Source organism: Aquarana catesbeiana, linkage group LG05 (genome assembly GCF_042186555.1).
Source record: "Aquarana catesbeiana isolate 2022-GZ linkage group LG05, ASM4218655v1, whole genome shotgun sequence".
NCBI classification, from domain to species: Eukaryota; Metazoa; Chordata; class Amphibia; order Anura; family Ranidae; genus Aquarana; species Aquarana catesbeiana.
In genome coordinates this window covers 119187359-119209904 of record NC_133328.1, presented here as the reverse complement: position 1 = coordinate 119209904, position 22546 = coordinate 119187359, and the positions used below count along the sequence as shown (strand labels likewise).

Here is a 22546-nt window from a genome sequence, read left to right as displayed (position 1 = left end):
AGATGTGTACGCTTACACCTTGCACAGTAGCCCCAAATGAGACCCCTTCACCCGCCACGAGAGCTAGACATGCCTCAAGTGTATGCCTGCTGACACAGCAATACCCTCCCCCCACCCCTGAGCTTTTCACAGGTGAGCCCAATTGGTTGAACCCAGCGGTCTCCACTACAGACACCTGAACATGTCCCTAGTTAGACCTGCTGGGTACAGGCTGAGAGACACAACACAAGACTGTGTATCCGGGAGAACTACGGTCCCCCCCTCCCTATCCGGCTATGAGGAGAGAGAGACGGAGAGCAGCCATGCTTGGACTTTATGGGATTGGGCCAGCTATAGATGACACCTCGAGAATGTGAAGGGGAGGGGTCCCCCTCTCCCCGCTCTCTACGGGTGGGGGCGTGGGCTAGACTCATTCGAGAGGGCCCAGCGCCTCTATTGGAGAGCGGAGCAGCGGGTTTGTGGGGTGGAGGGCGGCACTATGCTCAGTAGATGTGTGGTACCAATTTTCTCATGCATAATGCCCATTGAATCATAAGTAGGGAAATGCACTGATTATCTTCATGTTTGGTCTAAAGGGGATGGGGAAGCCGACAGTCACAGTCCCAAGGTGGGCGCAAGCGAGACAAGGTGTCATTTACCAAATGGGTTGGCCAGTAGGTCAGGCCGCAAGGTGGGAGGGGGGACTACTGAGAGATTTCCAAAAGTTGCCACTATTATATTTCTATTCCTTTTTTTTTTATGTTTATTAATTGGTCGACATGTTCTCTTCTAAAGCTGTAACTGTTTTTGCACTAATAAGTATAACTAATAGTATTGTCGGGGTGGGCGGGGGGGGGGGGGGGGTTGGGGGCTCGCTGGGTCCTGTTCTCCCTCTCTCCCAGTTAGGATAGCATATCCTCTGGGGGGGGGGGGGGGGGGTATTCAGTTGCCTCTCGGGAGTTGTATGCAGATACCGTTATTGACAACGGAACCAGGGCATTAGGCCCGGATCTTACTACCTCTTGCTTCACCGATTGATTTCTTTTTCTTTCCTTTACCTAATTCTTTCCCCTACGCTTAATATCTTTCCTTCCTCTGTACCCCTACACCCTTCCCACCTTCCTTCCTTACTCCCCCCGTCCCGACACTATGGCGCTGGACAATATCATAGTGATGTCACTCAACGCTAAAGGGTTCAACATGCCAGAGAAAAGACGCATGCTATTACATGACCTAAAATGCTCCTAAAACACATTTCAAACATGACAAACTCCAATATTTAAGAAATAGGTTCTACCTATTGACCTACCACTCCACTAACCCGACTGCCAAATCAAAAGGGGTTTCCATACCGATCCCTGGGAAAATCCCATGGAAGGCCCAAGGTTCCGTGGTAGACCCTATAGGCTGATACATCTTTCTTAGAGGACTACTGGGAGACATACAGGTGACATTGGCATCAATATATGCCCCTAATGAACAACAGGCCACATTTCTAGATGACGTACTGACCCAGCTTCAGGGACAACTGATCCTCAGAGGTGACTTTAATGTCCCTCTGATACCATCTGCAGATACTTCTACAGGCATATCGTCTATCCCTCAGAGACATCTCAAGCGGGTAGCCAAAACACTGCACAAAGCACTATTGATTGACGCATGGCATCTACAACATTCTGGGGAACGCGATTACACGTTCTACTCCTCCCCACATAAAGTCTATACCAGAATAGACTACTTCCTGATCCCTCATACTCAACAACATGCAGTTCGCGACATATCAATAGGTAACATAACATGGTCGGACCATGCACCCATATTTCTAACCTACACCCTGACCGGTATCAAGTCACCCCGACACCGCTTCTGGCGTCTTAACGAGAGTCTCTTGCAGACCCCAGAGGTGTTGGAAGAGGTGGCTAAAGAGCTAAAATTGTACTTTCAGACAAACGACTGTCCAGATTGCGACCCAGGTGTCCTATGGGAGGCCCACAAACCAGTCATCAGAGGAATCCTCATTAAACACGGTGCCCGTATTAAAAGAGAATGCGCAAAACAGCTATCCCAATGCTTACGCACACTAGACGCTAGAGGTCGACCGATATATCGGCCGATATTTGGCGTTTTTTAATTAATCGGCATCGGCCGATTGTGCCGATTAAAAAGGCCGATTATAACTTCAGCGCGACTTGCAAATGACTTCTGTAATAGAAGTCAATGCAAGTTGCCTGAAGTCTTCTGTGGAGCACTTCTATTCTCTCTGGGCAGCCTGTCAAGTCTGATAAAAGAAACTAAAAAGATACAATGTTTACACTTATCAATGAGCTGAACTCAGTGTGTAGGAGTTCTCAGTTTAACCATTTAAAGACTAAATCTTTTCTGACATTTGATGCTTACAAGTAAAAATCCTGTATTTTCTGCTAGAAAATCACTTAGAACCCCCAAAAATTATATATTTTTTTTAGCAGAGACCCTAGGGAATAAAATAGAGGTTGCTGCAATATTTTATGTCACACGGTATTTGCGCAGCGGTCTTTCAAGCGCAATTTTTTGGGGAAAAAATACACTAAAGAATTTAAAAAAAAAAAAACTAAGCAGTAAAGTTAGCCCATTTTTTTTTTCGTCCAAAAGTTTTGATTACCTGTTTAAATGTAAGAAATTTTCTGTATCACTTATTACTTAGGCCTCATGCACACGAGACACCAGTGTAAACTCTGCTGAACACGTTTTTAAAAGCTGAAACTGGCGTTTAGAAACGCCTGTTTTGCCGCGTTTGCATGCCGCGTTTTACTGCGTTTGCGTCTAGAAGCGTCTGCAGAGCAGAGAATTACATTTTCCGACCCGACTTTGGGGCCCCATATCTCGGGGCCACTTGGTGCTAGGAACCCCAAATTTGGATATGTTATAGTGTTCAACTGTGTTAGCATACCAAATTTGGGGTTCCTATCACCAAGTGGCCCCGAGATATGGGGCCCCAAATTCAGGTTGTAAAATGTTCCCTTAAAAAACACAAACGCAGCTAAACGCTGTACTGGCGTTTAGCGTCTGAAACGTGGAAAACTTTTGTGTCTGAACCCATTTTTTTGCTTCTGGAAAAACAAGGTTAAAACGCAACTGCCTAAAAACGCCAAAAAACGAGACTGCGTACATGGACACATAGGATAACATTGAATGGGTTCAGGGGCAGTTGAAAAAAAATGTCCAACTGCCTCTGAACGTGTGTTTAACAGCGTCTCGTGTGCATGAGGCCTTAAGGCTGCTTTCACACTGGAGCAGGCAGGCGTTGACAGTAAAACACTGCTAATTTTAGCGTCTCTTTACTGTCATTTTAGCAGCGCTATTCGGCTGCTAGCAGGGCGCTTATAACCCAGCTAGCGCCCAAGGAAGTGGTTGAAGGCGCCCATGAAGCGCCGCTGCCAAATTGCTTTGCAGGCACTTCGGCAGCGGTGCACATTCATTTCAATGGGCAGGAGTGGTGGAGGAGCGGTATACACCGCTCCAAAGATGCTGCTTGCAGGACTTTAACATCCTGCCAGCGCATCGCCTCAGTGTGAAAGCACTCGGGCTTTCACACTGAGAATGCAGGGGAGCCGTTTTGCAGGCACTATTTTTAGCGCTAAAGCGCCTGAAAAACACCCCATTGTGAAAGGGGTCTAACTGTTAGATTTTATGAGATGAAGGGGAGAAAAAAATAAATAAATATTGGCTTAACACATCAGCCCAAAAAATCGTCATCATATATCGGCCATCGGCCGCCGCGATTTCTAAATATCGGCATCGGCCAGAGAAAAACCCATATCGGTCGACCTATACTAGACGCCACTGAATCTAGACATAAACATGCTTCATCCCAGGCCTTGGAGACAGAACTAACAATTATCAGGAAACAGATCACTGATCCCATCCACTACAAAGCGAAAGCGGCAATGCAGTTCTGTCGCAAAACAAGCTAGTTAGGGAACGCAAGCTTTCCACATATATCCCCCAGGTTGCGTGGAATGACGGTCAAAAGGTGGTCCTTCCTGCACAAATTACTCAGGAGTTCAAAGAGTTTTACTCCCACCTATACAATCTACCAACACCAACGGCATCCCAGTCAACCATGGAGGACTACATTAAGGCGTCTTAACTCTCCTCCCTCTTCCCTGAACTTAGTGAGGAACTAGACTACCCCCATATCTCTACTGGAACTCCAAAAAGTAATAGGGACAAAGACAGGGAAAGCACCTGGCCCAGATGAGTACACCACGCAGTACGACAAGACACTGCTTGCAATACTGGGCCCACGTATGACCAAGCTATTTAATGCAATTAACTCAGGCTCCTCTTTTGCCAGTGACACCCTGGGAGCTCACATTTCAGTGATCCATAAAGAAGGGAAAGAGCCCACAGCCTGTGGCAGCTATAGACCCATATCACTGTTGAATGTGAATCTCAAGCTGTTCACCAAGATCCTAGCTACCCGTCTGGCACAACACCTGCAGAAACTTGTACACCTCGATCAGGTTGGCTTTATTCCCTCACGGGAAGTAAGAGACAGCACCACTAGAGTGCTGAATCTCCTACATGTTGCGCAGTCCACAAATACCCCATATGTCTTTCTAAACACCGATGCAGAAAAGGCATTTGACCGGATAGGTTGCCCTCTATCCCCCCTCCTGTTTGTCCTCTCCCTAGAACCCTTCCTTTCTACGGTCAGATTGCACCCGGACATTCAGGGAGTAACAGTCGGTAAGACACAGCACAAGATCTCAGCATTTGCTGATGACCTGATTTTTTCACTTACGAATCCAATAGTATCATTGCGAACCTCCTTAGACAATTTGAGATTTTTAGAACTTTATCTAACTTGAAGATACATTTTTTTCAAGTCTGAAGCGACAGAAATGGCAATATCCCCACAATCCCTCCCAATGAGACGATCGATCTGGCTTTCACTTTAAGTGGACATCGTCCGCACTGAACTACTTGGGCACAAGCATCCCGTCTGACCTCTCCCGCATTTTTGACCTTAACTCCCCCCCCGTTAACAAAAACCAGAGTGTTACTAGACACATGGCACAAAGGCCTTCACTCATGGTTTGGCAGGTGTAACTTACTAAAAATGTGCATATTACCAAAATACCTCTACCTATTTCAAGCCCTACCAGTCACGATACCTGTCTCATATTTTAAACAGGTACAGGCATTATTTACACGATTTGTCTGGGCCCACAAGAGACCACACACCCCCCGTACCCAGCTGACCATGCCTAGACACTACGGGGGTCTGGTACTGCCAGACGTCCGGAGATACTACCAAGCAGTACACCTTGGCAGAGTCATTGACTGGCAATGCCACCAGGACTCCAAATTATGGACTCAAATAGAACAGAACCAATCTTCCATCCCCCTGAACAGAGCACTATGGTGCTGGGAATCCGTACCACCAGAATTAAAAAACACATCCTCTGATAGGGAATACCTTACGACAATGCTCAAAGCTACCTTACAAACTCTACAAACAACCAGGACTTAACCCCTGACCCCGATTTAGGGAAACCCCAAATTCCCCCCAGGACTATCCTCCACACAATTTTTACTGCTTCGCGAATCAGTCTGTGTAACTTCTCTCACAAACTCCCAGTTAGATGGCCCATGATTACGGAACTGATAGCCCCCATGGGCCCATATAGACTCGCATTCTGGAACGCAGCACAGATCCACCACTTCCTCCAGGCTACGCCAGACCCCCAGGCTTATGTTAGACAATGGACTACATTTGAGGAATATTGCACTGGGATGGAACCTCTGCCCCAGGTCCTCTCCAAAATGTATGCACTGCTCAATAACCCCCCAGAGCAACCAAGCTTGCCCTGCCTGTCGAAATGGGAGGCAGACCTACACCGTACTTTTACTAAAACACAGATCCAAAATATGATTAACTACGCCCTCAAGTCTTCATTGTGCACCAAAATACAAGAGACTAACTATAAGATACTAACAAGATGGTACTTGACACCCAGCTGACTACACACTATCGTTCCAGACACACCAGAGCACTGCTGGCGAGGTTGCACAGATAGAGGAACGATCCTACAAATATTCTGGTTATGCCAGAAACTACATGCTTTCTGGACGGCAGTCAGCACCATATCCCAAAAATTCACTGACTTTAAGATCCCCGATGACCCAACATTTTTCCTACTACACGTTTCTACTCTGTTGACTAAAAGCTACAAAAAATCCATACTACACCACCTACTAAATGCAGCCAAATCCTGCATTCCCTTGCTCTGGAAATGACAGGACCCACCGACCACAGCGGCGGAAGGTGGAGGACATAAACAAGATGGAAGACCTGATACTGACAGCGCATGACAGACAGGAGACCTATAAGAAGACCTGGAGTCTTTGGAATCTATTTATACACTCAGAAGAGGGAAAATCCCTGTACGGGACCTGAGGAACTACACATAGACAGGTATGAGGACATTTGACAGGCATGCCTTGGGTTGTATCTATAGCCAACTCCAGACGCCACTCCCCTCCACATTTCTCATCTCACTTTTCTTTCTTTACTTACTCTGTCTAATTTGTCTAATTCTTCTCTATTCTAAATTAATAGGTTAGGGTTACGATAAATGGACAACGGTCTTCCAGACACTTAGAGGGTCTTGATGTGGGAGTGCCACACGGCCACAACTCTGTAGCATGAAAAAGAAGGGAAATGTCAGATGTGTTATTTTCTGCCTTGTTGACTATCTGCTGTAATGAACATTCCTATTCAATGTATCATACGTCCGAGAGGCAGTGTCCTCTTCTACTGAAAATTACTGTTACTTTTACTTGACCTTGTTCATTCTTGAAAAATTTAATAAAAATTATATTTGAAAAAAAAAGTAAAAAAAACCTTCCGACTTTACAACCACCGAAATATAAAAAAAAAAAAAAAAAAAAAAAAAAAAAAAAAAAAGTTTAAAAAGTAGTTTAAATCGCACTGCAATCGCGGGAAGCATAGCACCCCAAAAAAGTTCAGGAGCTACTTTATCACGCGGCAATCGCAGCTGACTCACATCGCGATTTTAGGTGTCATTCAAATGAATGGCATCTCAAATGCGAGTCTTGTGATTTGTCATTCACACTTCAGCACTTTCAAATCGCAGGCAGAATCCCGCGATTTGAAAGTAAATCTGCCCGCAATTCAAAACGCTGAAGTGTGAATGCAGCCTCAAAGCCAGGCATTCCCATACAAATAACACTTTGCATTCTCTGAATAAATACAAAAGGTTCTCTGATTGGATGAGTTAGAGAGACAGGGAAGTGACATCACACTCTCCAATTCATTCAGAGAGCACTTTGCATACATTAGGAAAAACGCAAAGCGTGCTTTGAATGGTGCCCGTGCCAAATGGCCGCCCTCCTGTGTTCAGAAAGCTGCAGGTCAGATGCTCAGCATGGGAAGACAAAGACGTAAGTGGAGATCATTGGAGTAGCAAGTGTCACTTGGGTAGTGTCTACCCAAGTGATTTTTCAGCTTCCAGGGGTATTGGCTTACATATACATAAGGTATATTATGCAAGCTGGACTATAGTAACTATGTATAAAATATCCATACCTGGAATTCCATTATTAAGACCATCCATAGGTAAAGCAGCACAGTCTGAATTAGTAGAGCAACACAGGAAATATCAGTATATCTTAAGCAACCTTCACTGGCACAAACAAGCGGGAAGTTGTAAAATACTTAAAAGCTCCAGGAGCTTACACTTCTATAGCACATCATCACCACAGACATACTTGGGACCTGTACTGCCCTGCCCAGATTACTGCATGACTGCAATGGAATCAAATCTACATTCGCATATTTCTACTTTACATATACAGTATATTATACACAGAATGTCTGCAATATTGATTAGAGAGTAACCCAGCATGTACTGTCAGCATGCAACTGTACAGCAAGATAAGATAAAAACAAAAGGGAATAACTTTTCCAGTAACAAGAAGGTGCTCTCCTCCCTTTCTTATCTAAAAGTAAAACGTATTCAATATTTTTTTTTCAGTCTTACCAACCTAATACCTTACCATAAAATGATGTCACAAGTGTTAACATTTGCCATCTGCTGAACGGGCTCATATAATACAACTCCTATATATGGAAATGTACAATTATCTACTGTATAAAGAAAATAATAAACCTTTTTGCACACATTTAGGCTCCATGCACACTGGCTTAAAAAAACGTTGCTTCTACAGGAGTTTTGTGTTCTGCCTGTAGAAGCAGATCAATGTTCTCCTATGTGTCCATGCACATTAGGACGATTACAGGCATATTTTAAATTCAACATTTAGAGGCAGGAAAAAAAAAACCCTTCTGGTTTGCGTTTCCGATTGGAGTTTACTGGCAGAAAAAACGCTCTATATGAGTGTTTTTTTCTGCCAGAAGAATTGTTTTTTTTTTTTTTTTTTTTTTAAAGCCCAGTGTGGATGGAGCCTAAAACACAAAAAACGTAATATATGCTCTGTGCAGGCTCCCCGTCTCCCCAACACCAGAGGGAACTTATCTAAGTGAAGATGAGACGGCACAGAAGATAAAATTGCCTAACTCCACAGGGAGGAATCAACATTTACATATGTATTTATGTATATCTGCACATTCGGCCCAATGGAATAAAGAAATGTTATGTATTTTATCTCTTATGTAAGCTCAGCTTCATTTTCCTACAAATGGCAGTCAAGAACCAACTAGACCAAGGATACCAAACTTTTTTTTTTTATTTTTTAAAATCTTTTAATGGTATTAATATTGCAAACTGGTTAAAAACAAAAAAAACAAAACTGCGATATCTGAGCACAAAGCAAGCTACCATGGCAGCTGACAGTGGCCTTCTGAATAAGAATGAATACAGAAGTAGGATTAAAAATATCAAAGAAATTGTTAACATGGCTGGAATCAAAAGCACACTAACCTAAAACGTACATGCATTCATAAATAATGATTTATATGACAGATCTAAGACAAATGTCCTTGGCCATTTTTGTCATCACCTTTCCAACATAAGCAGCCAGAAACATGCGCCCTGGCTTTTTGATAAACAGGATTTTCTAGCAGAATGCAGCTATAAGCTTTAGCAATGGAAAATGTATGATGAGCTCCTCAACCCCTTCAGAACAGGCCATTGGGACATTTTAAAAACATCCTTCCGGGAACAGGCGTGTGTGCCCACAATGCTGTGATTGCACTATTAGACAGCACAGATCACAAGCGAAATGCACAGAGCCAATCAGAGTGGCTCTGTACCTAAAGCCAGCCACAGATGGAGCGATTTTCTTTCCTGCAAGAAAGAAAATTGCTTAATTCCCCCATCAAAACAGTCAGTGTTGATGGTGGAACCCCTCCCGAAGAGCCATTATATGTGATAGCTTCCCCCGCCGGGAAAACACAGTGGTTACTGTAATAGCCACTAGCAATAATCGCATGTAAAATCTGACAGGCTGGTTGCACCCGAGTTGACTGATCGGTACAATCAGCCTGCCCATACAGGGATCTAATCTTGGCAAGTCCCTGCTGAACCAGCTTAAAATTCGAACCCTATATGGCCGGCTTTATAACCGCTTCAGATTTCCAGTCTCAAGTATAAACAAATGATGTAAACAAAGTCCTTCTCTTCTGCCGTTGATTGTATCCACCCGACACCCTGCCACAGCTTGTACTACATAGTACCATGAGCACCACAGCACAGACAGACAGACAGACAGAACCAGGGAGCGCCCAGCAGCCAAGGGCTTGTGAAGGACAGGTTGTCAGACAGGACACTGGGTTGTTTCATGGAGGTTGGCAGTTTTGGGCGAATTAGAATTCTCATGTACATACCTATTACATCATGTAATGTAATACATCATGTAAATTTACAACATGGAGGCCACACCCCTTGTGACATCACTGCCCAGGGCATGATGGGGAGATGCCTCCAAATTACATCATCGGCGCCATAAGGGGGACGAAGACCGCGCCATAAGGGGGACGAAGACCGCGCCATAAGGGGGGCGAAGACCGCGCCATAAGGGGGGCGAAGACCGCGCCATAAGGAGGGCGAAGACCGCGCCATAAGGAGGGCGAAGACCGCGCCATAAGGAGGGCGAAGACAGCGCCATAAGGAGGGCGAAGACAGCGCCATAAGGAGGGCGAAGACAGCGCCATAAGGAGGGCGAAGACAGTGCCATAAGGAGGGAGAAGAGCCAGAGCTGCCATAATAAAATACTTTAAAAAACTGTGTAGCGTGTTTATTTTGACTTTTTTTTTGTGAATGCGTAGGGGTACGATGTACCCCATACGCAATCACCTAGGGTGGGGGGCCAGGATCTGAAGGCCCCCTTGTTAAAGTAGGCTTCCAGATTCCGATAAGCCCCGCCCACAGACCCTGACAACCAACGGCAAGGGTTGTAGGTAAGAGGCCCTTGTCCTCATCAACATGGAGACAAGGTGCTTTGGGGTGGGGGGTGCAGAGCCCCCCTGCCCCAAAGCACCCACCCCCCAAAGTTGATGGTATGTGGCCTGGTATGGTCCTGACCTGCCGGGCTGTGTGCTCGGATAAGGGTCTGGTAGGATTCTTGGGAGGTGACCCCCACGCCATTTTTTGGGCGAGGGGGTTCCCCTTAAGATCCATACCAGACCGAAGGGTCTGGTATCGTCTTGGGTGAACCTCACTCAAATTATTTTTTACATTTTGGCAGGGTTCCCCTTCAAGATTCTTAGCACACAAGTCGCACCTCGAGTCGGATCATCTTGATCCGACTTCTGGTGCGACTTCTATTCAAATCAATAGGCTCCCATAGGGAACCATTGATTTTGAATAGAGGCAGAGAAACGTGGCTAAACGCACACTGAAGCCAATGCAAAACGCAGATAACACCAATTTTTATGTATGAGGCCTAACTAATAACTGTCTGCAAAGGAAGAGCTCACAGGCTGGATGAACAGCTACTTTGTTTCTGGCACTGGTAGAACAGATACAGAAAAAAATTTTCAATGGTATATTTAAAGAGGAACTGCAGTCTGCTCTCATAATTTGCAATAAAAAACATTTTTGTCATTCTGAAGCTTCCCTCCAATGAATTTGCATATTATTTTATATATACTGTGATTCTGTACTTGCCAAATATGCTACAGAAATCTCCCTCCCCCCGAGTCTGGCTGCAACCATTTTAACTGTGGGCAGCTGAAGCTTCTGCCTGTTCACTTCCCAGATTTACACAGAGGCACACCTCCAGCCAGGCAGCTCTCATTGGCCCTTTTACGACTCTCCCCCCTCCCTTACTGGCAAACTCTCACAAGAGAGAGAGCTGTGCATGATGTCATAAGCCTAGGCTAATGGTCAGACAAGAAACAGGAAGTGGGTTGTATAATGTATTTACTGGCAGAAAAAAATGTTTTACTATCCAAAAGTTAAAACAACAAGGGCAGAAGATTTAATAGATGGAAAGATGAAAAAATAACTGAAGTTCCGCTTTAAGATACCAAAGGGGAACAAATAAAAGTTTTATTGTTAGGCCCCTTTCACACAATAAGCCCGCTCGCATCCGCCTGTTCGTTTTTCAGGCGGATCCGAGCGGGCCACCCATTGACTCCTATGGGCAGGCGGATGTCAGCGGAGATGTGTCCGCTGACACCCACCTGCTATCCAATCAAGACAGACGTATGGCGATACGTTCGCCATCCATCTGGCGGATCGGATGAAATCGGACATGCTGTCCTTTTTGTCCAATCTCCCCATAGAAATCAGCGGGGCTCTGACAGGTCCCTCCCAGCACAGTGAACAGAGACGGACCTATCATCTGCCGGCTCAGCAGGCATCAACGGAGCGGTCTCTCACTGAGCTAACGGGGCCCGCTAAGTGTGAGAAAGGGGCCTAAAGCCTCGTACACACGATCGGATTGTTGGCAGACAAAGCGCCAGACTTTAGTCCGAGGAATTTCAGCTCTTGAGCGCCATCCTTTGAGCACCTTCTGCTAATGTCGTGTTTGGTGAGCATTGATTCCGAGCATGCGTTTGTACTATGGACTTTTGTGTGACGGACTTGTGTACACACGATATGAAAATCTGACAACAGAGCGTTGTCCGCTGAAAATTTACTAGCCTGCCATCCAACATTTGGTGGCGGAAAGTTGGACAACAATTGTCTGAAGAAGCGTACTAACGATCGGATTATAGGCAAACAGTCTGTCATCAAACAATTCCCTGCCGAAAATCGTGTGTACGAGGCTTTAGAGTTTATATACACTATTTCTAAGTCTATACACAGGCTGCTTGTTTTGTTACCAATCTCATGTATCAATTTTAAAAAGTAAAACAACCTGTCAGTGTATCATTCTATCCAACACAATCACAGACTATCCCAGACTAAGACCCCATTCACACAGGGGCAACACGACTTGCAGGTCGCCTCAGCGAGGCGACCTGCAAACGACTGCCCGGGCGACTTGCAAAACGACTTCTGTATAGAAGTCTATGCAAGTCGCCCCAAGTCGCCCCTGAAGTCGTACAGGAACCTTTTTCTAAGTCGGAGCGACTTGCGTCGCTCCCCTTAGAACGGTTCCATAGCACAGAACGGGAGGCGACTAGGTCGCCTGACAAGTCGTCCCTGTGTGAATGGGCTCTTAAATGATGACAAGTCTTTTAAAAGACTGTAAGAGAAGGATCACAACTGTACTGCCCTAAAGTAGGACATATTTCTTTATTAAAAAAAAAAACTTTCAATCTTATGACACCCTACATGTACTTTTGCCACTTGTGGGGTGTATATTGTATATTGGGCTGCTGCCCAGGTTTATATTTTGTATCGGGCTGCTGACCAGGTTTATATTATATTTTCTGTTTACCGGGTCTATATAATAGTACTGCAGGCACTGACTAAGTGCACGTTTGTTTCCTTTTCATTTACAAACCATTTCTGCTAACCCCAGGAACAGTATAACTCGTCACTGAAATCTGTAGTATTTTGCTCTGAGTATTCTGCCATTGTACACAGTTCCATTCATCAGGGTCAGCTCACTCCCATTCAATGCAGAGGAAAGCAACCACACAATCCATTTTTCTCTGAGCAAAATGTTCAGGAAAATAAAATAAACACTTGATCTATAATCATTTCCTGAGCCGATAACCCCCACCTCCTCCTCCGCCACTCTTTCCCCTGACATTACACTCCCAGGAAGACAGAAAAAAGGGCAACAGACTGAGCCCTCCCCCCGATGTCCTTATACTGGGACATTGACTGTGAGGGATCCCCCAGCACTGCCGCACACGCTGTACACTGCATACAGACCTGGGGGATTGGGCGATGGGGGGGGCACCACAAAACCCATCCACACCGTGCATTCCAAGTAGGACTAGATGTCCAGGATGGTAACAGCACAGGCATCACAACTAGGCAAACTGCTGGGAGCAGCCTACCATACAGAGACAAGGTGTCAGCTGTGATCCATCATTGTGCCGGGATTCCAAATGTCAGGGGGTCGTTTTCTGGGACGCAGACATGCAATTCAGCCAAAAAAAACAAAACGTGTGGTCACCCACAGACATCGATGGCAATAAGAGCACATGTGATCAGATCAGGACCCCAAAAATTCATGAGGGAGCAGATGAGCCCCCGGCGCGCAGGTCACCCCCCAAACGAGCCCCCAGCGGGCAGGTCACCCCCCAAACGAGCCCCCAGCGGGCAGGTCACCCCCCAAACGAGCCCCCAGCGGGCAGGTCACCCCCCAAACGAGCCCCCAGCGGGCAGGTCACCCCCCAAACGAGCCCCCAGCGGGCAGGTCACCCCCCAAACGAGCCCCCAGCGGGCAGGTCACCCCCCAAACGAGCCCCCAGCGGGCAGGTCACCCCCCCAAATGAGCCCCCAGCGGGCAGGTCACCCCCCCAAATGAGCCCCCAGCGGGCAGGTCACCCCCCCAAATGGGCCCCCAGCGGGCAGGTCACCCCCCCAAATGGGCCCCCAGCGGGCAGGTCACCCCCCCAAATGGGCCCCCAGCGGGCAGGTCACCCCCCCAAATGGGCCCCCAGCGGGCAGGTCACCCCCCCAAATGGGCCCCCAGCGGGCAGGTCACCCCCTCCAAATGGGCCCCCAGCGGGCAGGTCACCCCCTCCAAATGAGCCCCTGGCACGCAGATCACCCCCCAAAAAAATGAGCCCCCAGAGCGCAGGGTACCCCCCCCCCAAAATGAGCCCCCAGCAGGCAGATCACCCCCCTCCCATGAGCCATTAGTGCTCAAGTCACCCCCCCAGTACAAAAAAAAGTCTCCCCAATACACAGGTACCCCCACATGAGCCCCCCCAAATCCCAGCACACAGGTAGCCCCATTATAAAGGTCACTCTGATCTGGGCAGATGACGGTGTGTACGGCAGGACATGGGATTGGATCACCTCTATGATATAAGCCGGACATGGAGGAGGTGCGGGCTGAGAAGTGTAATAAATCCCTCCACAATGTGCCGGGCTCAGAGCGGGGCTCCTCCTCTCCGGTGTCCGGTCTGTCACTCACCTCTATGTGTGTGGTGGAAGGACCAATGTGCCGAGCTGTGGCTGGCTGTACAGGCCGTGCTCTGGGATCCGCCACCTCCGCTCTGCTCCGTCCCTCACTGACTGGGGAGAAAATCCACACATGTGACACGCGCCCGCTTCTTTCCCACCGAACTCCACCAGAGCGCGCCCGGCGTCAGCACACTAAGCTCGCGAACCAAGGCGCGCCCCCGCCGCCGCTACTCACCCTCACTCCGCTAGAGCTCTATGGAAGAACGTACCTGTTAGGGTCGCTGACGTCACGTTCCGAGACCCGCACGCGGCGGTAAAACTTACGTCATACACTACCAGAGAGGTGGAGGACTGACTCCACCCCTTCTGCGTGACTGACAGCTCGCTATTAGCGGGGCCTCTGTGCTGGCAGGTCACGCTGGGCTCTGTGTGCAGGGAGGGGGAGCTCGTGACAGATTTTTATTTTTTTTTTACCAGTCAGTGAAAGTTATGATGGCTTCATGCAGTGTGCATAGAACTCAGCATACAGCTTGTGTAAGTCACAGGACGTCACAGTGCTTTTCCTACATCACCAGTGCCTAAACTGAACCCCACTGACTCTAATCTGAGTCCATAGTGCCCTGTTATAGCAATGACTTCTGCTAGTCTCATATATATCCCGTCTATGAATGTCCCTGAGGCATCGCCCCAGTCCCTGATAACTTGTATAGAATGTCCTCAGTCTCTGACCATCTCTTGTATCATGTCCACAGTCTCTAACCATCTCTTGTATCATGTCTGCAGTCTCTGACCATCTCTTGTATCATGTCTGCAGTCTCTGACCATCTCTTGTATCATGTCTGCAGTCTCTGACCATCTCTTGTATCATGTCCGCAGTCTCTAACCATCTCTTGTATCATGTCTGCAGTCTCTGACCATCTCTTGTATCATGTCTGCAGTCTCTGACCATCTCTTGTATCACGTCTGCATTCTCTAACCATCTCTTGTATCACGTCCACAGTCTCTGACCATCTCTTGTATCACGTCCGCAGTCTCTGACCATCTCTTGTATCACGTCCGCAGTCTCTGACCATCTCTTGTATCATGTCTGCAGTCTCTGACCATCTCTTGTATCACGTCCGCAGTCTCTGACCATCTCTTGTATCACGTCTGCATTCTCTAACCATCTCTTGTATCACGTCCACAGTCTCTGACCATCTCTTGTATCATGTCCGCAGTCTCTGACCATCTCTTGTATCATGTCCGCAGTCTCTGACCATCTCTTGTATCACGTCTGCATTCTCTAACCATCTCTTGTATCACGTCCACAGTCGCTGACCATCTCTTGTATCACGTCTGCAGTCTCTGACCATCTCTTGTATCATGTCCGCAGTCTCTGACCATCTCTTGTATCACGTCTGCAGTCTCTGACCATCTCTTGTATCACCTCCGCAGTCTCTGACCATCTCTTGTATCATGTCCGCAGTCCCCAACCATCTCTTGTATTACGTCTTCAGTCTCTGACCATCTCTTGTATCACGTCTGCATTCTCTAACCATCTCTTGTATCACGTCCACAGTCTCTGACCATCTCTTGTATCACGTCCGCAGTCTCTGACCATCTCTTGTATCACGTCCGCAGTCTCTGACCATCTCTTGTATCATGTCTGCAGTCTCTGACCATCTCTTGTATCACGTCTGCATTCTCTAACCATCTCTTGTATCACGTCCACAGTCTCTGACCATCTCTTGTATCACGTCCACAGTCTCTGACCATCTCTTGTATCATGTCCGCAGTCTCTGACCATCTCTTGTATCATGTCCGCAGTCTCTGACCATCTCTTGTATCACGTCTGCAGTCTCTGACCATCTCTTGTATCACGTCTGCAGTCTCTGACCATCTCTTGTATCACGTCTGCAGTCTCTGACTATCTCTTGTATCACGTCTGCAGTCTCTGACCATCTCTTGTATCATGTCCGCAGTCTCTAACCATCTCTTGTATCATGTCTGCAGTCTCTGACCATCTCTTGTATCATGTCTGCAGTCTCTCACCATCTCTTGTATCATGTCCGCAGTCTCTAACCATCTCTTGTATCATGTCTGCAGTCTCTGACCATCTCTTGTATCATGTCTGCAGTCTCTCACCATCTCTTGTATCATGTCCGCAGTCTCTAACCATCTCTTGTATCATATCTGCAGTTCCTGACCATCTCTTGTGTCACGTCTGCAGTCTCTAACCATCTCTTGTGTCTTGTATGCAGTCTCTGTCCACCTCTTGTATTACGTCTGCAGTCTCTGACCATCTCTTGTATCACGTCCACAGTCTCTGACCATCTCTTGTATCATGTCCACAGTCTCTGACCATCTCCTGTATCATGTCCACAGTCTCTTACCATCTCTTGTATCATGTCTGCAGTCTCTAACCATCTCTTGTATCATGTCCGCAGTCTCTGACCATCTCTTGTATCATGTCCACAGTCTCTGACCATCTCCTGTATCATGTCTTCAGTCTCTGACTATCTCCTGTATCATGTCCACAATCTGTAACCATCTTTTGTATCATGTCCACAGTCTCTGACCATCTCCTGTATCATGTCCACAGTCTCTTACCATCTCTTGTATCATGTCGGCAGTCTCTGACCATCTCTTGTATCATGTCTGCAGTCTCTGACCATCTCTTGTATCACGTCTGCAGTCTCTGACCATCTCTTGTATCACGTCTGCAGTCTCTGACCATCTCTTGTATCATGTCCACAGTCTCTGACCATCTCTTGTATCATGTTCACAGTCTCTAACCATCTCTTGTACCATGTATGCAGTCTCTGACCATTTCTTGTATCACATCTGCAGTTCCTGACCATCTCTTGTGTCACGTCTGCAGTCTCTGACCATCTCTTGTGTCTTGTATGCAGTCTCTGACCACCTCTTGTATGATGTCTGCAGTCTCTGACTGTCCCTTGTATCATGTGTGCAGTCTCTGACTATCTCTTGTAAAATGTATGCAGTCTCTGACCATCTCTTGCATCATGTCCGCAGTCTCTAACCATCTCCTGTATCATGTCTGCAGTCCCCGACCATCTCTTGTATTACGTCTGCAGTCTCTGACCATCTCTTGTGTCACCTCTGTAGTCTCTGGCCATCTCTTGTATCACATCTGCAGTCTCTGACCATGTCTTGTATCATGTCTGCAGTCCCTGGCCATCTCTGCTATCATATATGCAGTCTCTGACCATCTCTTGTATTATTCCCATTGTTTGACCATTTCCTGTACCATGTCTGCAGTCTCTGGCTATTTCTTGTATAATGTCTACAGTCTCTGACCATCTCTTTAATCACGTCTGCAATCTATGACCATCTCTTGTATCAAGTCTGCAGTCTCTGACCATCTCTTGTATCATATGTGCAGTCTCTGACCATCTCCTGTAGCATGTCTGCAGTCTCTGAACATCTCTTGTGCCGTGTCTGCAGTCTCTGACCATTTCCTGTATTATGTCTTCAGTCTTTTCCATCTCTTGTATCATGTCTGCAATCTCTGACTATCTTTTTTAGTATGTCTGCAGTCTTTGATGATCTTGTGTGCCACATCTATAGTCTCTGACCATCTCTTGTATCACGTCTGCAATTTCTGACTATCTTTTTTAGTATGTCTGCAGTCTTTGATGATCTTGTGTGCCACATCTGCAGTCTCTGACAATCTCATGTGCCACATCTGCAGTCTGTGACCATCTCTTGTATCAAGTCTGCAGTCTCTGACTGTCTCTTGTGTCATGTCTGCAGTCTCTGACCATCTCTTGTATCATATGTGCAGTCTCTGACCATCTATGTAGCATGTCTGCAGTCTCTGACCATCTCTTGTGCCACGTCATCTGCAGTCTCTGACCATTTCCTGTATCATGTCTGCAGTCTCTGACCATCTCTTGTATCAAGTCTGCAGTGTCTGACTGTCTCTTGTGTCATGTCTGCAGTCTCTGACCATCTCTTGTATCATATGTGCAGTCTCTGACCATCTCCTGTAGCATGTCTGCAGTCTCTGACCATCTCTTGTGCCACGTTGTCTGCAGTCTCTGACCATTTCCTGTATCATGTCTGCAGTCTCTGACCATCTCTTGTATCACGTCTGCAATCTCTGACTATCTTTTTTAGTATGTCTGCAGTCTCTGAAGATCTCATGCGCCTCATCTGCAGTCTCTGACGATCTCGTGTGCCACATCTGCAGTCTCTGACTATCTCTTCTGTCATGTCTGCCATCTCTGACCATCTCTTGTATCATGTGTGCAGTCTCTGACCATCTCTTGTATCACTTCTGCAGTCTTTGACCATCTCTTGTATCATGTGTGCAGTCTCTGACCATCTCTTGTATGATGTCTGCAGTTTCTGGCTGTCCCTTGTATCATGTGTGCAGTCTCTGACCATCTCTTGTATAATGTATGCAGACTCTGACCATCTCTTGTATAATGGATGCAGTCTCTGACCATCTCTTGTGTCACGTCTGCAGTCCCTGACCATCTCTTGTATCACATCTGCAGTCTCTGCCATCTCTTGTATCATGTCTGCAGTCTCTGACCATCTCTTGTGTCACATCTGCAGTCTCTGCCATCGCTTGTATCAGGTCTGCAGTCTCCGACCATCTTTTGTATCACGTCTGCAGTCTCTAACCATCTCTTGTGTCATGTGTGCAGTCTCTGACCATCTCTTGTGTCACGTCTGCAGTCTCTGACCATCTCTTGTGTCGCGTCTGCAGTCTCTGACCATCTCTTGTATCACGTCTGAAGTCTCTGACCATCTCATGTGTCACATCTGCAGTCTCTGCCATCGCTTGTATCAGGTCTGCAGTCTCTGACCATCTTTTGTATCACGTCTGCAGTCTCTAACCATCTCTTGTGTCACGTCTGCAGTCTCTGACCATCTCTTGTATCATGTGTGCAGTCCCTGGCCATCTCTTGTATCATGTGTGCAGTCCCTGGCCATCTCTTGTATCATGTGTGCAGCCCCTGGCCATCTCTTGTATCATGTGTAAAGTCCCTGGCCATCTCTTGTATCATGTATGCAGTCTCTGACTGTCTTTTGCATCATGTCTGCCGTCTCTGACCATACCTTGTATTATTCCCATTGTTTAACTATATCATGTTGTGTGTCTGCTGTCTCTGACACGGAATATTCATTGAATTGTATGTGCAGCCCTATAGGGATGTTGAGGGCCGCACTCGATATCAATACACCACCCATAGGTGTGCGCAGCTCATTTCATTAGGGTGTGCACCCCAAAGCTCAAACACACATGCCTTTCTCTGCAGCCTCAGCTGCATGGGGCAGTGAATGAATGGGAACTACTGCACTGAGCGGCTTCATGTTCATTCACAAACTGAAGCATAGTAAACACAGTTTACTATGCTTCAGTTATGAATAAGGACAGTGAGTGTGTTCATTTAGAAAAAGAAGGTGCTAGTAAATTAAATATTTACTAGCCCCTTCCCCTACGCTCCATCCTGAAACATAGTGATTAGGGTGTGCCCAGACACACCTGGCACACCCCCTGCACATGCCTATAAACCACCAGTGTCCTAGCGCTATGGGAACTACGAATACCAGCATGATAGTTCTGTTGTGATCGGAGGACAGGCATGAGTGTAGTGTGTGTCACATACCAGAACCCACCTCCGTTCACACGAAACAGGGCTTGCATATGTAATGCCAGGCAAAAGTACTGTCAGAAAAGGGAGGGTAGGAGCTTGCTGAGCCTTGGGCAGATTTAGACTTTCAGATAATGGAAATGTGCACTTAAATCTCAGGGGATTCTAGCAATGGGGGAGCACAGTGCAGGTACTGTATGTACAGCTATCTTCTCGTGCTTGCTCTGTAACATGCATGGTATCTTGCTTAGGCCATGCCTGAACCCAAGAATGTTGGGTGGCCTGGCATTGGATAGGGGTGGCAAGGGAGAGCATGTCTTAACCCAGAGAGGTTTCCCACATCTACTACATGCAGCACACCTCCAGCAAATGATTTTAAAAATAAAATCACATATACATTTTATTTAGGTCTTATTCACATAGGCGTACGTCCATGTACAACTGTGTGAGGGCCGTGTTTGCCTTGCACAGACATTTGAAAAATTTATGAGAAGTATTATTTATTTATTTATTTTTTTTTTTTTTGGGTGGTGGTGGGGTTCAATGGCACTTTGAGAACACTAATGGATGTCTGAAGTTGCAGCAGACATTAGAAAAAATAATCTTATTTTCTTTGCATCAAAAAGATAATCAGATTTGCACTAGAAATTACCTTTATGTATCAATTAAATCAGTTGCTGAACATAATACTTAAGGCCAAGGTACAGTGAATGATGGTGCAGCTCAGTCCATGATATATGAGAACTCTCAAACATAAAAATTGCCTTTATGGGACTTTAAAGGAGTTGCACCCAAAAACAGCAAATCACAACATTCATAAACCGTCAAATTTTTATTTGAATACATGATTAAAATCATATTACAGTTACATAAAGTAGATAGAAAAAATAGTTGTATAATAACATATATGCATATAGAACTAGCCAGTTGATATCCTAACACTCGACGCGTTTCATGAAGCAATGTTTACTTCTTCAGGATTATTTAATAGTGTATCTGTAGACAATCTATAATCTATCATTAATATGGCATATTAACCACTTGACCTCTGGAAGATTTTCCCCTTTCATGACTCGACCATTTTTTGCGATACGGCACTGCGTTACTTTGACAATTGCACGGTCATGCAACACTACCCAAATAAAATTATAATTTTTTTCCCACAAATAGAGCTTTTTTTGGTGGTATTTGATCACCTCTGCGTTTTTTATTTTTTGAGCTATAAACAAAAAAAGCCAACATATTTGAAGAAACAATATTTTTTACTTTCTGCTATAAAACATATGAAAAAAAAAATTAGACCAATATGTATTCTGCTACATATTTGTGGTAAAAAAAATCCCAATAAGCATATATTGATTGGTTTGCACAAAATGTATAGCGTCTACAAACTATGGGATATATACTGGAATTTGTATTTTTTTTATACTAGTAATGGCAGAGATCAACAACTTATAGTGGGACTGTGATATTGCAACGGACAGTAACTGAAACTTTGTGGAAACCAGTGACACTAAACAGTGCTAAAAATATGCACTGTCACTGTCCTATTTACACTGGCTGGGAAAGGGTTAAACATCAAGGGTAATCAAAAGGTTAACTGTATGCCTAGCCAGTATTATACTGTACTATGTGTGCTGCTTTTACTCAGGGAAGTGATGGATTTTATTCCCTGCTTTGCAGTGACACAAATCCATCACTTCCCCCCTGTCAGAGCTCCGTTCTGTGATTCTGCCTGATGATCGGCGGGTGCCGGCGCAGATCCAGTGCCCGGCACCCACAGATTGGCTTCTGCTGATAGTAATCACAGCAGAAATGGGCTGCCAAAGACCTGTACACACACCCCCTAGGCGAAAGTGCAGAATCATATATATACGTGATTCTGCACAGGAGGGGTGCAGTATATCTGATGACATGGTTTCTCTACAGATACCCTATACATTATAAGTGCAGCACTAAAAATGTATCAGATTCTCACATCTAATTTTGAACCAATAAAAAGATCGGTATAAAATATATATAATAAATGTCCTTTCCAGAGAAAATCCAAAATGACTTGGTAGAAACAGTTGTACAAACACAAAGCGGGTGCTCCAAGGGAAAGGCAAGTCCACCACTGTCACCCAATCACACTGCTTCTTACCATCAAGGAAGGTCAAATATGCAGTATGATAACACTCCTGAAAAGGTCTCCCATGGGGATGATTCACCACCCTTCACTTAGGCTCACTCCTAATTCTACCAATTAGCTCCTCCAGGGACTCCCCAATGATATAAGGAAGAATCCTTCTGATAGTGTAGTATTTTAAATGTAATTTATTATTTAAAATGTAATGCACTCACTTAGGTATAAAAAAAAAACAGCATATCTGTATATCACACCAGCGTTATCAACCAGCAAGATAACCGCCGCACCCCCATGCGCAATGATGTCACACGTCTCCAACT

General features: G+C 45.9%; 1 protein-coding gene across 8 annotated transcripts in view; it reads right to left on the bottom strand.

Moving 5' to 3' along the window:
* The window catches only part of PALS2 (protein associated with LIN7 2, MAGUK p55 family member), a 387134-nt gene extending 372243 nt beyond the window's left edge, over positions 1-14891 (bottom strand). For 6 of the 8 annotated variants that reach the window (XM_073630115.1, XM_073630112.1, XM_073630111.1 and 3 more), the window contains exon 1: positions 14500-14750. The gene's annotated coding sequence lies outside the window, so the exon portion shown is untranslated. The other 2 variants (XM_073630119.1, XM_073630114.1) reach the window with 2 other exon arrangements.
* Between the last annotated feature and the right edge of the window lie 7655 nt (positions 14892-22546).